This window comes from Rhyacophila brunnea, unplaced genomic scaffold (genome assembly GCF_057557595.1).
Source record: "Rhyacophila brunnea isolate RB1 unplaced genomic scaffold, BYU_Rbru_1.0 scaffold_1, whole genome shotgun sequence".
NCBI classification, from domain to species: domain Eukaryota; kingdom Metazoa; phylum Arthropoda; class Insecta; order Trichoptera; family Rhyacophilidae; genus Rhyacophila; species Rhyacophila brunnea.
This window is the reverse complement of record NW_028232751.1, coordinates 50985289-51003456: the sequence shown is the minus strand read 5'-3', so window position 1 is coordinate 51003456 and position 18168 is coordinate 50985289. Positions and strand designations below refer to the sequence as shown.

Here is an 18168-nt window from a genome sequence, read left to right as displayed (position 1 = left end):
GCATGAAAACAAACCGCTTGCAGTACTAGTCGCGCCACCTGTCGGCTTTTCTAAGGACTTATTGACCCACCCTCGTAGAACTGATTTATTTAATTTTTTGTGAATAAAGTTCTTTGTTTTAAGTTAAGTTTCTACACCTCTGACGGAAATCAAGTCTTTTGACACTTCGTATTTATCGCGCTATGTATACTCAACTACATTATTCCAATTTACTCACCACATGTATACTTATCAGATGCATTCGAGTAACTACAATTTGAAGTGAGCACAATTTTGTAATACTTAACACAGTCACAAAAAAATCACTTTTAAAAACTAGGTACCACCCGTCATTTGTTGTTTCACAGGTCACAGGTGATATTATTTACGTCTCATGATGATTTTAAAATGCACAGCACTATATAATAACTCACATTTATAACAAGTACCCGTAGATAACTATAATTATTCAAATAAACAATAACATTTATACGAATTCCGATTACAACTGATCATTTCATTGAAACGCGGGCGCGCACGTATTGTCATTTCAACGCAAAGAATAAAATTTTAAAATTTTATGTCACTTTTGTTTTTTTTTTGTAAGGCTGTTGAATGATTTTTTTTTTGAACCAATGAAACATAATATATACATTTAATTAGCTCATTATAACCCAAACATATATTTAAAAGGTATCAACCAGCGTTGCCAACTAAAATTTTCAAAGTTCAGTAGATTTTTTCATTTTTTCTTCAAAATATCAGCAGATTGACAAAAATGTATGAAATTCAACGATTGTGTTTGGTGAAAGCGTGCATATTGACATAATCTCACAAGTGTCTTCTCATAATCATAATTTCTTCTTTTCCTGACAAAAATTTCAGTAGATCGAAATTTCAGTAGACATGGCAACACTGACTATGCGATCAACCCAGTGTTGCAAGTCAAAATTTAAAAATTCAGTAGATAGACATGGCAACACTGACTATGCGATCAACCCAGTGCTGCCAAGTCAAAATTTATTTTTTCAGTAGATTTTGACAAAAAATTCAGTAGATTTTGAAAAATGTGGTTTATTAGATATGATTTAAAACTAATAAGAATAACAATAACTAATAATATTAATTTATTGTAAACAATGATGATATTAATGGGTGAAATGGCGCTCTTGGGTAGAGTTACAATGCTTTTTATGTCAATTTAGAAGTGTATAACATCAAAAAAGGTCATGCGTAAATCATTTCAAGTTTTTTATTAAAAGAATCATCAGTTAATTTACAATCATGGAGAAACACAAATATCAGTAGATTTCTTGAATTTCGAAAAAAAATAAAAAATTCAGTAGGTATAATGGCAAAAAATATCAGTTGATCTACTGAAATTTCAGTAGACATGGCAACACTGACTATGCGATCAACCCAGTGTTGCCAAGTCAAAATTTAAAAATTCAGTAGATAGACATGGCAACACTGACTATGCGATCAATCCAGTGTTGCCAAGTAAATTTTTTTTTTTTGTAGATTTTGACAAATAATTCAGTAGATTTCATAAAATGTCAGTAGATTTTGAAAAATGTGTTTTATTAGATATGATTCAAAATTAATAAGAATAACAATAACTAATAATATTAATTTATTCTAAACAATGATGATATAAATGGGTAAAATGGCGCTCTTGGGTAGAGTTACAATGCTTTTTATGTCAATTTAAAAGTGTATAACATCAAAAAAGGTCATGCGTAAATCATTTCAAGTTTATTATTAAAAGAATCATCAGTTAATTTACAATTATGGAGAAACACAAATTTCAGTAAATTTCTTGAAATTCGAAAAAAAATCAAAAATTCAGTATATTGGCAAAAAATATCAGTTGATCTACATAAAATTTCAGTAGACATGGCAACACTGGATCAACCATAGAATATTATTTCAAAATTGGATAACGTAAATTTTTTTTTATGGCTGTTAAATGATATTTTTTTAAACCAATGAAACTTATATTATATTACATTTATCCTCATATTCGTATCGTTATCATCATCATCATCAACTAGGATCAATCCATTGCTGGATGAAGGGTTCCGCAACCTGATTCTACTACTAGCAGTTAAACGAATTTGTGATACTATACCTATTTATATCATCCTAATCGACATCAACCTGAACCAATCCACTGCTGGATTAAGGCCTCCCTAGCCTGATTATATTTCTTTCTGCATTTTAATTGCTGTATTTATCAAAATCGGTGATATTATATTTATCTACATATTCATATTGTCAATATCGTCATCGACCTGAACCAATCCACTGCTGGATAAAGGCCTCCCTAGCCTGATTCTACTCCTTTCTGTCTTTTGAATTGCTGTATTTATCAAAATCGGTGAAATTATATTTATCTACATATTCATATCGTTATCATCATCAACTAGGATCAATTCACTGCTGGATGAAGAGTTTCCTAGCCTGATTCTATTCCTTTCTGTCATTTGAATTGCTGTATTTATCAAAATCGGTGATATTATATTTATCTACATATTAATATCATTATCGTCACCATCGACCTGATCCAATCCACTGCTGGATAAAGGCCTCCCTACCCATATTCTACTCCTATCTGTCATTTGAATTGCTGTATTTATCAAAATTGGTGATATTATATTTGTCTACATACTCATATCTTTATCATCATCATCAACAACTAGGATCAATCCACTGCTGGATGAAGGATTCCGCAACCTCATTCTACTACTATCAGCGAAATGTCAAACTGTCTGATGTGAATAAAAAACCCATCCCGAAGAGAAAACTATGGCGCCATCTATGCATACTTCACAATTATATTAAAATCCAACACCACCAAGCCGTCTGCAAGACCTAGCGAGACAGACTGGCGAGAGCCAGCTGGCTCAGCTAGTAATAATAATTTATCAAGAGATGAACAGTTAAATAAATAAATTTTGTTCAAAAACAATTGAATCCAAATAGTTGACTGAACTGACTGAACCCAATATATTTGAAATAGTAATAAAACAAAATCCATCAATGATAGGTACCTTTTATAAAATTGTCGCGATAAATTAACATAATATTATTTCGAAATAGAAAACATCCATGACAAATGTTTAATTTTATTATTATATAAATTTACACAAGTACTAGACAGTACAAGACTGTACAAGTATTAAATTGAAGAAGCATTTCCTGCAAACGCACTTATTTGCACGTCTTACTGAACTAGCCATTTTGAGGGTTTTAGTTAAAATTATCAATTTACATATTCAAATTATTTGTAAAATCACCAATTCTACAATATTATGATCAATACATACTTTAAATGTCAACATACTTAGTTAGGTTTTTGCTATAAAATAATGTTTTAAAGAGATTTTAATAGCTATATTTACTGATAAGTACTTTTTTATGTTTCAACGAATACCGGTATTCAATAAGAAATACCGAAAAATCGGTATTGATATTTTCATTCAGTATTGCAATCCCTAATAAAACTATCTTTGAATAATATAAATTTAAACATGCAACAATATTTTATTCTTGTACCAACTTTAAGATAGCCACGAATTAACTCATTCGCTGCTGACTAGATAATGATTTTTTAATTACCACCTTTAAAATGCATATTAATTACATCGATCGGCCGCCTGGTCATTACGCGCCAGATGCGTCTTCAGCGTCCAAAGTATTAAATACCATTGCGCTAATACATCATTATTTAAAACCAAAACTTTTAAGTTATCTCGTCTAAAACGTCACTTGATAAATAAATACATAACGGCACATAATTTATCGATTGAATTCCGGTCGAAAGCTGTGCGGTATAAAGTGAAAATGTAATTTTGATAACAAGCTCTGCATATACCACAAAAACGGCAGAAACAGAATACTTAGAAGAGAAGACAGCGGCAATAGGAAACGAAATTGAAATTTCACATTTTAAGCCTTCATCAGTTTTCACTAAAGTTGGTGTGACAATGCCAACACGACCAAATTGGATGCGTGGGTGAATAACAAAAACAAGTTTTCATAAAAATATATATTAACACACGGTGGTCACAAGTTTTGAATACGAAGTGTATTATGTATTTGATAATCTTACTATGTAAATCAATGTGTTTAAAATTGTGAACATGTGAGAATAACCTAACTAAATAAGATAAAACAAATAATTACAAGATAAAAAGAACTTTTTATATACCTACCACGTTTTTAAATTTTCTGTTGAATCATATAAACTTGACAATTATATGTATTAATAAATACCTTCTCCACCTTCACCCTTCGCCACTGTCACGAAAAGTTAAAGCTTATTACAACTGAATTGCACCAATAATACCATTTATAAAGAATGGAAGCAATATTACAATCTTAAAAAAAATATTAAGAAAATCTATGTATCTAGAGCTCAAATTACAACAGACTCTCAAGATGATCATCCGCCCCTGTCACACTTCCGATCGTGAAATGTTATTTTGAATTGCTCCCTAGAGTGGTGGCTAAAAGAGAATAATTCACATTTTTGCGCACAGCCCAATCGATGATTTCGTTCTCGATATGGTTCTAAAGATAATTCTCAGTAATCGTCGATCCTACTATCACCGATCTTTGATTGAGTCGTCAGTGAAAATAAGAATTGATCTATTTTGGCCACGACTTAAGTGAACGATTCAAACTGACATTTCATGATCGGAAGCGATCGGCCCAGACGATGGACGTGAGAATATACCAGTGTAATTTAGCCATGATAATTGTAGACATAATTTTCAAATATACATAGGTATCTACCGATTAATTAAAAAATATGGAATATTATCACACTACCCACCAATCAAAAGTTTAGTGTGGTACCTAACCCTTACTAGTGGCAAAGTAGTACCTAAGTGGAACAAAATATTACATTGAGTAATTATTATGAAAACGAAGCATAATTTTTCAACCAAATTAGTTATTAATTAATTATTCAACGAATAATTCACAGGATTAAAGAATGTAACATTCTAATAATTGAACATACATAATTTAGGGAACACTTCTGAGAAAATATATAATAACCAATAGAAAAAATATTTTTGAATAAAGTAAGACATCCAGCAGGAATCGAACCTGCATCTCTCGGGTTTCGCGCCCATGCACATAGAGTATAGACCACTATACTATAGGCGTCATACTTAACTGTGACAAATTTTAACCAATGGCTCTTAATACTCTCTGAAGCTTAAACTTGCTAATAATTTTTAATTAAATACTTCAGTTGCAGGTTCAATTTCCGCGGGGTGTCTTACTTTTATCAAAAAGATTTGTTCTATTGGTTATAATATAATTATTATCTCAGAAGTGTTTTCAAAATTGTGTATGTTTACAGTTATTTTATATCTGCTACTGTGTTGTTCAGATATGTTAGGTATTTATATTGAAATAAGTTTAGAAGGTAAATTATTAATATTACAGTTAAAAAGATGATGTTAATAAATTTTATTATTTTTATAACATAATCTTCGTAACCAATTGTATTTTAAACACGGTGTCTAAGATCAAATACAATTCTTTTGAGAGATATGTAAACATTTTAAATATTGGTTGTGGGATGATTTAAGGGCCATAGAGTCCGTCATCACTTCTAGGTACCTACTATTGTTTATATAAGAAATTATCATACAATGAGCGCTACAGTATCACATCATATTAATAAACGTACCCACATAATGTAACAAATATTGGAACCAGTTTCTTCTAATTAGAGGGATACTGTACTGATCCTTGTATTGGTGCACGATTTTCAAGTAGACGAAACAAATCCTGATCTTAAACAAATATATATGTGGGAGCGGTCGATGTGAGGGTCGATGATGTTGTAGTGTAGATGAAAGACGATCGTGGTTATTCGTGATGATGGAGAAGTGAGAGTTAATTTATGGTTACATAAATACAAGGGTACAATCAGTACAATATTATAAATAAACTGACAGTACATAGACTGACGTAGTAATGGACCAGGTACTTAGATTCGAGTGATGAATTAATACTCGCTATGTATATAATCAAAATAATATCTACCCATTATAATTTAGGAAATAAATATATTAATCGAGTCAGCTACTTACTGTCATTTGCGTCAATGGACATACGAGTAGCTGACTATTGTATACAATATAGATATCGCGGAAATAACCTTTGCCGTAAGCTATTTACTTATTTTACTATAATTTGACACTACGGAAATGCATATTAAAGAATTTATAATTATGGTACAGTATTTAATATCGCCGATCAATCTGCTGACATAGCCTAGCAATGAGTTGTTAATCGCCAAATATGTATCAACAGTATTATTCCTACAAATATTGTTTTTTTGTTAAATTTAAATTAATATATAACTTTATTTAATATCGCAATATGTCAACATATTGGCATATGAATTCTTTGACCAACTGGTTTATTATGCAAACTTCGAAGAGTTTTACCATATGTATGCATTTTCTGTTCTAAATTGATGCGGATGTATTATTATGGTATTTTTGATATTCAAGAGAATGAAAAAAAATGGCGATAAGCACCACAGAAACAGAGGTTAATTGATGACTCAACGGAAAGTTGGTTGAGCTTCTATGTATTATATTAATACTATCGATCGAAGGTACTTGATGGAATTTGAATTTAAATTCTAATGGATTTAAGCTTTGTATTACTCCATTTGAGTCATTTTTTGCGACCCGGGTTTCGCCTTTCGGCATCTTCAGGCACTGTGTACACTCGTCAAAAGGCAAATAAACACTGAAATTCTACAACCTGATCTAAGTATATTAAACTTGGCAGGCTCCGATGAGTGAGCAAGAATGGACATCTTGAATGGAATCCTGGATGCCAAACCGGGCAGTTGGAGGTCAATTAATAGGCCCAAACTCCGGTGATTAGATGGTATCAACAAAATGTCAGTGTTTATTTGCCTTTTGGCGAGTGCCTAAAGATGCCGAAAGGCAAAACCCGGGTCGCAAATAACGACTTAAATGGAATAGTACCTACAAAGCTTAAATCCATTAGAATATCTATGAATTATATTTTCATAATTCATGTTTCCTTTAATATTTTATTAATAATCTAAAACATCACCATCAGTGGCCTAAGAACCCTGAGAGAATCCTAGCCTCATCTAAGAACTTTCTCCATCTCACTCTATCTTGAGCCAGTGTCATCCAGGTGTCTGCGCCGAATGCTCTGGCAAATTCTTGATACCGTCCAACCACCGGAGTTTGGGCCTGTTAATCGACCTCCAACTGTCCGGTTTGACATCCAGGATTCCACTAGGGGGTTGAGCACTCTCCATTCTTGCTATATGGCTCACCCATTGGAGCCTACCAAGTTTAACGAATGCCGAGATATATTGTTCTTAGATGAGGTTGTAGAGCTTCAAGTTATACTGAATACACAATCTTCTCCTTTTTTTGGATGGAGCCATACATATTTTCTACGCAGTGTCTTCCTCTCGAATATATCGGGTGCAAGTGATACAAAATAATCTACAACAATTCACTGTTTTACTAAATGTAGAGTATATGCTTCATAACTTTGCACTCCAGCTCTATGATGAAAATTATGTAATATATTTTTTATATATATATAATATCTATTTATTTTCTTATTACTATATAATATATATTAATACAAGTAAATATCATTTGATCTAATTTTATACGAGGTAATCGGGTAAAGAGGCATACCAGTGTAGTGAAAAGTGCAAAGTTATAAACGTATACTCTACCAACTGTTTTATTTATTTATAAAATATAAAGATTGCAGATATTTTTCTAATTTATTTCATTCTCTATGTTATATGTTAAAATTATATATACAATATGGTGTAAATACACAAAGTTATAATAATCAAGGTGTCAATAATTACTCATTAAATTATGACTAATGTAGTTTTTTTAATATTATATCACATATAACATAATATTATGGAAACGGTGTAAATTTTCTCCAGCCACGAAAATTAAAATAAACAAACACCTAAAACATTTATTTCCTTGTATACACGGCCATTCATCGAGTGAAATTTTGTTTCATTTGTAGCAATTTATATTCATTGCAAATTAGTGTCTTAATTATGCAAACAAATAAATAAGGCCCAACAATAATTGAGAGACGTTTTCAATATCTTCTAATGATATTGAAATATGAAACCGGAATGGTTTATTTGGACAAATGGTATTTTATGATAATTGTTATTATGATGTCTATCGGTGATCAAGTCATGTTTTTTTTTTCCACAAACGTCACAGACGAAGTCAGTAGAAATGAGAATAAGAAAGCGTTTATCGGTAAACATAAAAGCCTACTAGAGCCTACAACAGTGATGTCCCATCAAAAATTACAAGTAACTCACTAAGATCACAATTTATGTATCATTTTGCATGCCATTTAGAACTAACGCAAATAAAATAATTACAAGATAAAAAGAACTTTTTATATAGGTACCTACAACGTTTTTAAATTTTCTGTTGAACCATAATATAAACTTGACTTGACTAGCTTAAACGATCAAAAAATATTGTACTTGACATGTCATATTGATTTCCATAGTAACGCACGTCTATATTAATAATTTAGTTGCTAGGACCCCAGACCTCTAACATCCAATAATGGTGTCGAAATAACTTTTCATACAAAACAGAATTAACTGAAAATGAATTCAATTCTACTTAAAGATGGCTAAAAGTATTAAAAATGCATTGGCATGGTGTTCTGATATATTCTAAAAGTTTCAAATGTCTAGCCAGTCGGGAAGTTAATTAAAAATCAATTGCAAGATTTGTACCGGACAAAGAACCACCGGACAAATAAGAATACGAGCTAAGAAAAACGCTATAAAAATGACAGATAATAATAAAGAAATAGGTTAATTCAAATAGATTTTTTTCCAAATCAATGGATATAAAATGGTTGGATCTAAGCATGCGCACCTCACCTAACCACTCAACCTCTGCAAGTGTGTTATTTATGTGCGTTGTTTTATCTTGATTTTGAAATCTTTTGAGATATCGAGATGAAATTTCTTTCATATTGAACATACATCATTTTGAAAACACAAATAAACTGAGAAAATATATAACCAATAGAAGGAATCGAACCTGCATCTCTCTGGTTTCGTGCCCATTAACATATACCACTATGCTATAGGTGTCATACTTAATTGCGACGAATTTTAACTAATGACTCTTAATACTCTCTGAAGCGCTTTCCAAATTGAGTTACTATTGGCGATCGAACCTTTCATATTGGTTTCAACAACGCAGTCTATAAGCAGTGTAAGTTTAGTCAATATTAGTCCAGACATATTTTAAGTTAAAAACAGACATGTGGTTAAACGTGACTAAAAAACTATATTTTATGTTGCTTCATAGGTTTTAATTATGTAAAATAGTCAAAGTATTTATAAAAATGCAATTATTTCGAAATCATAGACACTGCGCGCATTCTACCGCCAGTAACTGATACGCACGATTTAGGAATATTTTTTTTTACCCATTTTAAAAATCTGAAATTACTTCTTCCAAAGCAAATAACATAATATATGGTTTTATCATGCGGTGCTCCAGTGAATTTAAATACATCGTAATGTGCTAATATATCTCTTGTGCGCCCACTTCTGGAATACTTTTCTTCTACGATTTAAAAATTACATCCAAACCATTGTAACATGTCATCATAACTTTCTACATTTTATTAAATTTAGTGTAGTTTTACAGATAAATATAGTATATGTAGTAATCTGTTACAGATACTTAACCTATCCACGCTAAAATCAAGGATACAAACAGCCGACCGTTTTGTTATGTTAAAAACTGTAATTTCAATCTCCGACTACTATCATCGCATAATATCATCATTGAGTAGTCAACTTGTGTTTTCTTAATTTTAAATGTTCATTTTATGTACCGATTCCACCGACCCTGTATATCAAACGAATGCGAACACCACTGGCTTAACAGCATTTAAAAAAAATGTAAAATATTATAATGGTCAATATCAACAGGCAGGCAAATGGTTTGAAGTATTTAACTACAGGTTGATATATTCGTGAACATGGTGAGATAGTCGCTAAATATCTTTGATATGTCATTGTATAAATTTTGGTGTTATTATATAAATATATTTTCATTACAAAATATGTTTTAAAAAATCTTGGTCTATAAAGATAGAGCCCAAATGTATGAAAGTGATGACAAAAAGCACACTAATATCAATAATTAGGTTAGCTGTAGCTCAATCTCGCAAATTTTCTAACAAGGTGGAACTCAGACATAAAACGCCTATGAGGTTTTTAAATACCGTTTTTTAACTTGTGAACTATTTAGTAGGGATTGCAATACCGAATGAACATGTCAATATCGTTTTTTCGGTATTTATTATTGAATACCGGTATTTCTTAAACATTAATAAAACAGAAGTAGGTGCTTATCAATTAAAATATAGCTATTAAAAACTTAAAAAAAAACTTATATATCTACATTTATTATGTTGACATTTAAAAATATGTATTAATCATAATTGTAGAACTGGTGATTTATTACAAATAATTTGTATATTGATAATTTTAACAAAAGCCTTCAAAAGTTAATGAAGTGCAATTAAGTCCGGCTACAGGAAAAGCTTCTTAAATTAAAACTGCATATGGTTTGTTGTTATGTTCTATCAATTCTTTTCTATGATATGTAAGTGGGTAGATAGTTTTATTTACATTTAGGTATATGAACATCTTAAATTTAAGTATTTTTTTAGGTGGATGTATTTATGAAATACATATTATTTGATTCTACTAATAATTCACAAGTTTCGACAATGTAACATTATTCATTGAACATACATAATAAACCATTTCTATTATTCTACGAATAATTCACACGATTTGAGAATGTAACATTGCATTTGAACATACACAACTTGTTGTTGAAGCATATTGGCGCGATACCAGTGGATATATGGGTTCAAATCCCGGCGGGCATCGTATTTTTTTCAAATGTGATTTTTTCTGAGATGTTTCCACGTTATGTGTGTTAAACATACATAAATCTAAAATACCCCAAATACATAACTATATACTTACTAGAAAAACTCTTTGAAAAAAATATGACACTGGACGGGATTCAAACTCGCATCTCCTGGATTTGTATGTACGGTATTATATACGGTGTTTTCTAAGTATCTGGATTCAATAAAGAATGTTACATTTTCAAAACCTGTGAACTATTTGTTAAATAAGAAAAATAGTCAAGGAAATGTATTTACCTACCTAAGACAATGTAAATAAGTTTTTTTTTTTTTTAAATATATATAATTTAGCAATAGTAAAAAAACCCGAGTGAAGCTGAGTACAAACGCTAGTGTACATATATTGTATATTTAAAGTGGAGATAAATAATTTACTAATTCTGTAATTAATATGAGTACGTGGCTGTTATTTTTTTTTTTTTTAAAGCTGAAATGTCATTGGACCTTTCATGTTAATTCCTATTTATTGGAACGCATGTTTATGACGGAACGTACGGATAGAATCTCTCAAATTTGAGAAAATTGCAAATATATATTATGTTGATCTAACAGGAAATCAAACTCAGTTATGAGGAGCTGGTGCTTTACGCGTTAGACGTAGAATATCGCCATATAACCACAATATTTTTATGTTGTCTTATTTATCCACGTTTTTATTAGCTCGTATTCTTGTTTGTCCAGTACAATTTTTTTCTTGTTTGTCCAAGATTTGTATTGGACGATTGAAGATTTTTAATTAACTTCCCTACAAGCTAGACATTTGAAACTTTTATAATATGCACACGATAACAATGCATTCTTTTAATACTTTTAGCCATCTTTAAGCAGAATTCAATTCATTTTCAGTTTATTATGTTTTATATGGAAAGTTATTTCGGAAAAAAATTGTAAAAAGTAAAACACTATTATTGGTTGTTAAGGGGGTCCTAGCAACTAAATTATTAATATATACGTGCGTCACTATGGAAATCAATATGAAATGTCAATATGACATTTCATTATTCTATATTTTTATTCAGTATTTCTATCAAGTACAAAAAAAAGTATTTATTAAAACATAGAATTGTCAAGTTTATATGATTCAACAGAAAATTTAAAAACGTGGTATATAAAAAGTTCTTTTTATCTTTGAATTATTTTATTTTATGTAGATACACAGAATAATAACTGTAGGTACTTACCCATTATTACTGGTGTAGATATGTATGCATATGGCAGCAATTTGTATTAATTACCTGAAAAAGAAAAAAAAATATATAGTTAGAAAGATATGAATAGTTTCACCGTTTTTTAAATTTATTGGGTCCTTGCACAGGATCCAAATAAATATTTATGAAAAATTATTTAATGATTGAAACAAATTTGATCCAACCGCGAGTTAGTGGGCAAGTGTTTTACTACAATTTAGCTGCGGATACAGGCAGCACTTAAAATAATTGATTAAAATTTGGATGAAATTTAAATCGTGCCTATTAGCGATCACTGAAAAAAAAACAATTTGCTATTTATTCAATGCATTCAGTTAGTTAATACGTAATACAGTTTTTGTACGAATGATTTTTAAATGGTTAATAGATTTTTTTGTTAACAATGATAAAAACACTAAAAAACTGAACAAATAAGTGTCAAAATACGAGTATTTTAAAATTAATACGTTGGTACATATAATAATATACCTAATACAATCGCGATATAACAAAAGCTAAAATAAAAATAACATACCTATCTATTATGTGTTTTTTCGCTTATCTGGCGATAACTTATTTCTTACTTGCATAATATCACTATACATTAGTGGAGCTATACAGTAGGAATACAGCGGAAAACACATTTTGAAAATAGCCGATAAACTGTATTATTTGTTAGGTTAACCTAACCAAACCTAACCTAACCGTTTTCCGCTGTATTCCTGATAACCTAACAGTACCGATTTTTTCTATCATGAATTAAAGAACAATTTTTTCGACGTAGGTACTAATTGATTCGAATTTGCATTCAGGTTTTAAAGTGAATATAAACATTTAACTAACTATTTTTTTATTCAACGAATAATTCACAAGATTTAAGAATGTAACATTCCAATTATTGAATATACATCTTTTTGAAAACACTTGTGAGAAAATATATTATACCCGTTATAAAATATCTTTTATGAAAAAATTATTGAACATAGGTACCTACCTATATAATTTTGAAAACACTTGCCAATAGATTTTTTTTTAAAGTAAGACCCGCGGGAATCGAAAAAAAATATTAGCAAGTTCAAGTATGTTACAATAAAAAATTTCGGAGTGATCCGTGACGTCGGTTAGTATTTAAAGTAACACATACTTTGATTTAAAATATAAAAACCGATCGCCAATAGTAATTCAATTTGGAAAGCGCTTCAGAGAGTATTAAGAGCAGTTAATTAAAATTTGTCGCAATTAAGTATGACGCTTTTAGTATATTGGTCTATGTGCATGGGCGCGAAAGCCGTATGATGCAGGGTCGATTTATGCGGGGTGGGTGTCTTACTTTCTTCAAAAAAGATTTTTTCTATTGATCATAATAATTTTCCTCGAGAGTGTTTTCAAAATTATGTATGTTGAATATAAATATAATGTGGCTAAGGAAAAATATTCACATTTAGTAGGAAAACATACAGTGAAACATAGACTGCGGATATTTTAGTTTTTATAAAATCTTTTTGTTTTTGATCTTCCTGTTAGTGAGACTCGAAATCACACCTTTCAGATGAAAAGTTGTAAATCGTCACTAGCGCCCTCTAAGTATGGCAACATCGATTACGTTGAACGTTGTATTTTCATAGTTATTTTATTCACTTTACCTAAATAATAGATACGACATTATGACAGAACATAATCTGAATTAAATAATATGCACGTTCGCAGGTGGCCGCACGCAATTTCACCTAAGTACCTACTATTTTGACAATTTGTTTACAAATATGAGCATTATCGAACACGCAGGTACATATATATATATAGTCACAAATTACCGGCTTAAGTATACAGTTGAAGCATGCAAAATACCACTTTAATATTTTGTAACTCTTGGTTGCATTTCTACCCGCAGTTTGAAACTACTTGTCTATTATTATTTTAATATTTCGACCTATGCGTATATCATATAAATTACTAGTATGGCTATGTCCAATTGAGAAATTTAGTTTATATGTATAGATTAGTTTAATAATTCCCAGTATATTTATTCTGATTTTGAAACTGAATAATATTATGCTTATATTTTTGTATTTAATAATAATATTAGGTACCTATTTAAACATATTGATGGTTGTAAAAGAAAGAAAGGAAGCAGAAGTGATTGTAAATGAATATCTTTAAAAAGCTGAACATTTTAAATTATAATAAAAAAAAACATGAAATAGTATCATTAAATATTTAACATAACTACATAGAATATTGTAGTACCTACTTACCAGCCAATGTTAAATATAGCAATAAAAATAAACAAACGAATAATACGCACAGATATTTCATCGCCTTGTTTTTACATATAATTGAAATTAAATGAAGGGTTAGTGGTTCGATCATAATTGGGGGCGTTTATTCGCTTTTGGATCTGATGTCCTTAATATCTTATGTAGTTATATAGACACACAAAATTAATGAGAATGGCAGAGTTTTGTCTATGACATTTATGAGACAGATACATATTGAAATAAATAAAATATAGAAGTAGAATAAAAAATATACAAGTAATATAAAATAAGGCGACGGGTAATATCCACATAGTTTCATGTAAAGGAGTCTCAAAAATAGCTTCTAAACAGCTTCCACCAATCACTATCAACGGCAATACAAAAGCAACCCTCATTAATAGTAGGTACTTGAATTGAGAAAATCCTCAACTACGTCTATCTTTGAGTCCAAGATTCTTAGACCACAAACGTTTATTGTTGAAGATTTGCCAAATTATCTATATAAGGCAACACTGGGCGCCTGGACAATTCGGCGTCGCACTGTCAAATGAAATAAATAGACGTTCGTTACGATATTATACAGAAATTAGACGAGGAATTATAATCAGTTTCTATCGACTACTTAGAAGCTTTAATTCGTTTTGCTCTTAATAAATTTAATGTTTTTATTGCGGATTGAGAATTATCATGCCTGAGGCTTTATATTCAAAGAAAAGAAGTCTCTCCTCGTTGAACCTTAAATATATGCACCTTTAAATTATTATTTACGTGTGCATATAATTTTAAATCTAACCAAGTATAAAATAATAATATAATAATTTAAATGTACATAATAATATTAAATACTTGTATATTATTTTAAAAGTACCTATAATTCACGAACGTCTATTTATTTTCAAATTCCATTCGATTGCGTGGCGCCCAGTTGTCCCGACGCCGAATCGTCCTAGACCCATAAGTAACTTCAAAAATTACCTCATATTCTCAAAGCGTGAAGTGTTCAACCAATGTGTGCTAAAAGTGTTTGCCTTTGCATATGTAACATGGACCCTTTATAGTTTATGTAAAAGATATAAAAAAAATAAAAACGTATAGCACGACGTGGCACGGAAAGGTGCATAAGATAAGACGCCAAAACAAATAAGATACGTTATATGTGTATTGCGAAAAAATATAAAAACAGGCCAATGATTATCATAATATTGTGCTTCCTGTATTGGAGAGAGTTGTTGGAGAAAGCCAAGATAGATCCTTGGTTATTTCGCTCCTGACGATGGAAATGATTAATAAAATTATATACGTAATCAAGTTATCGTTTTACCGGAGTAAATATTTAACCTGTTTGGTATAATATATTTTAGACAAATTTGAATGGTAAATTTTATAGATTTACGATCTAGATTCGATGTGATATTTAGTCTAGATTTCTATCTATTCTGTGTCGGTTGATTTTATATTGCATGCCATAAACCGTGGCATTAATAACCTATCAAGACGAGTTAACATTTGTCAATATGTTGCAACACAGACACTTGATTATATTTACTTAGAAAAACACAAATATAACAAATTGTATGATTCCAATTATTCTCTTAAACTACAGTTTACCAAATCATGGATCGCGATCTTAAGGAATAACAAAAATGTATGTGTACTTATGTACGCGCATTAGAAGTTATATTTCTTCGGCGTAACAAAACAAAAATAACAAAATAAAAACGTAGGTGAGTATAAAATACGATAAAATATATTATTTAATACAATCAATAAAGTTTTGATTAAAAAGCATAACCAAATTAGAGTGATATATATTTATACATAGTTATTGTTGTTGTATTGTTAAATTAAATTATTGAAGCGCCGCTGGTTTATTTCTAATATAACATTCATCCGATAGTTTAAATATACACGTAAGTAGTTTTCTACACACCAAAATGATAATATTAGTTTCAAATATTATATATATTACTATGTAATATTATTTGTAATCTATTTCCCATGATGGCATCTCTGAAAATTGTAAACATCATCTGACGTTTAGTAAGAAAATGTTAATGGCGGATTAGACTCCGGTGTTACCATATCGGGAAAAATCACTTATTCGCTAATTGTAGAGACATTCAATTATATTAATTGTGTTTTTATAGTTATTGAATTTATTTTGTACTGTTTTTATATTTTTGTTATCATTTAACAATTACAAAATAATTTACATACACAATGGGAAATTGAAATATTAAATATCGTATTATTTTCAATAAAAAATTATGACGTCATTTCCACTTCCGTAACGTTTCTCAATACGGTTTTTCTATTTCACTACGTCCCAAAAGAAGTATAACTTTAACAATAACTGGAAAAATATTAACTTGGAATGTTACAAAATTTATATTTTATAATATGGAACTTCTGACTGAATTTCGTATTTAAATTAATTTATTTTGTTAATAAAACTATATCCACAATGTGACATTCGATTAGGAGTTTTAAAGGTGGACACAAAATATAGTTAGGTACAGGATAAAATTAATAACCGTGAAAATAGTAATATAGAAAAGAAAAAAAAATAGTATTCACAAGAAAAAGAAAAGTATAATTTTTCTCAGTAAACAACCAATAACACGTGAATAAGAATAATATTTTGGTGATTGATGTCAACCATATTAAATATAAAATAGTAACTTGAAGAAAATGTGAATTCACTTGCAAACAAAGATAGAGAGAGAGAGAGCAATTGGATTATAATCTACTTTAAAAAATAATAAATATGCTTTTTTATGCTTATGTATGCCGTGGCAGGGGGTGGGTGTTGCAGGTTATTTGGCTAATAACAAAGGGGTCGCATTTCGAATAATAAGGTTGGCAACCCGTAACATAGAGCGTGGAAGGTGATTTAATGTTCGCAACTTCTATCGAGAAGAGAGTGTCACGGATGAGTACGTAGTTAGCTGTATAATGCTATTTTGCGAGATGAATTCGATCTTCGATAACATCTCCATTGTTATTTTCCGGATGGGTTCCTGTCCAATTGCAACTATATGTGGTCACATAAATCAAAAGATCAATTGTTTAATGGGGAATATTATTATTTGAAAATATCGACAACAAACGATGCCTTCAGCTCTGTTATTTTCTGGTCGTTGGTTCTGTATAAGCACTTGTACTATCTCCAATAAAACTAATCGTAGGTAGTGAAATAATAATACAAGTTTACATATATCTGACTTTCGATTTATATAAAGAGTACATACCATAAGTTTTTAACTAGAATTCGGATTAGTAAATATAGTATTTTTGAAGTCATTTTAAAAAAACTATTTTTTAACACTGTGCTTAAATTAAAATTCTGAAATAGTTATAAAAAGGACCCATATTCAAATATAAAGAAAACGTTAAATTACTTTTAATTTTTAGGTAAAAAATAAAATATTTTGCAAGTGGCTAAGATCCATTTCTCATGATAACATAAATCTGTCAATATGGTAAAAAATTAAAACTATTCAAATCAATTTCCTAACATTATATCAATTGAAACTTTTATATAATACAGGTTATACATAAGCTCATAAACAAATATATATTTTTAAAAAAAAAGAGAAAAATGAACCGTATGAAAGTTGAACCCATATCCAGTTAAATCTAGGTGAAGAATTGTTGATTATTTGGAGAATTTCTAACAA

The 18168-nt window shown here is 30.0% G+C and overlaps 1 protein-coding gene and 1 long non-coding RNA gene across 2 annotated transcripts in view; one reads left to right on the top strand and one right to left on the bottom strand.

Annotated features, from left to right (window-relative positions):
* The window catches only part of LOC147079918 (uncharacterized), a 183545-nt gene extending 182243 nt beyond the window's left edge, over positions 1-1302 (top strand). The window contains exon 3 of the long non-coding RNA XR_015070632.1: positions 79-1302. This is a non-coding gene — a long non-coding RNA (uncharacterized LOC147079918). The remainder of the gene's footprint in view (positions 1-78) is intronic.
* Positions 1-18168, bottom strand: part of LOC147079917 (uncharacterized) — a 340094-nt gene that overhangs the window by 104166 nt on the left and 217760 nt on the right. The gene's annotated exons all lie outside the window — the stretch shown is intronic.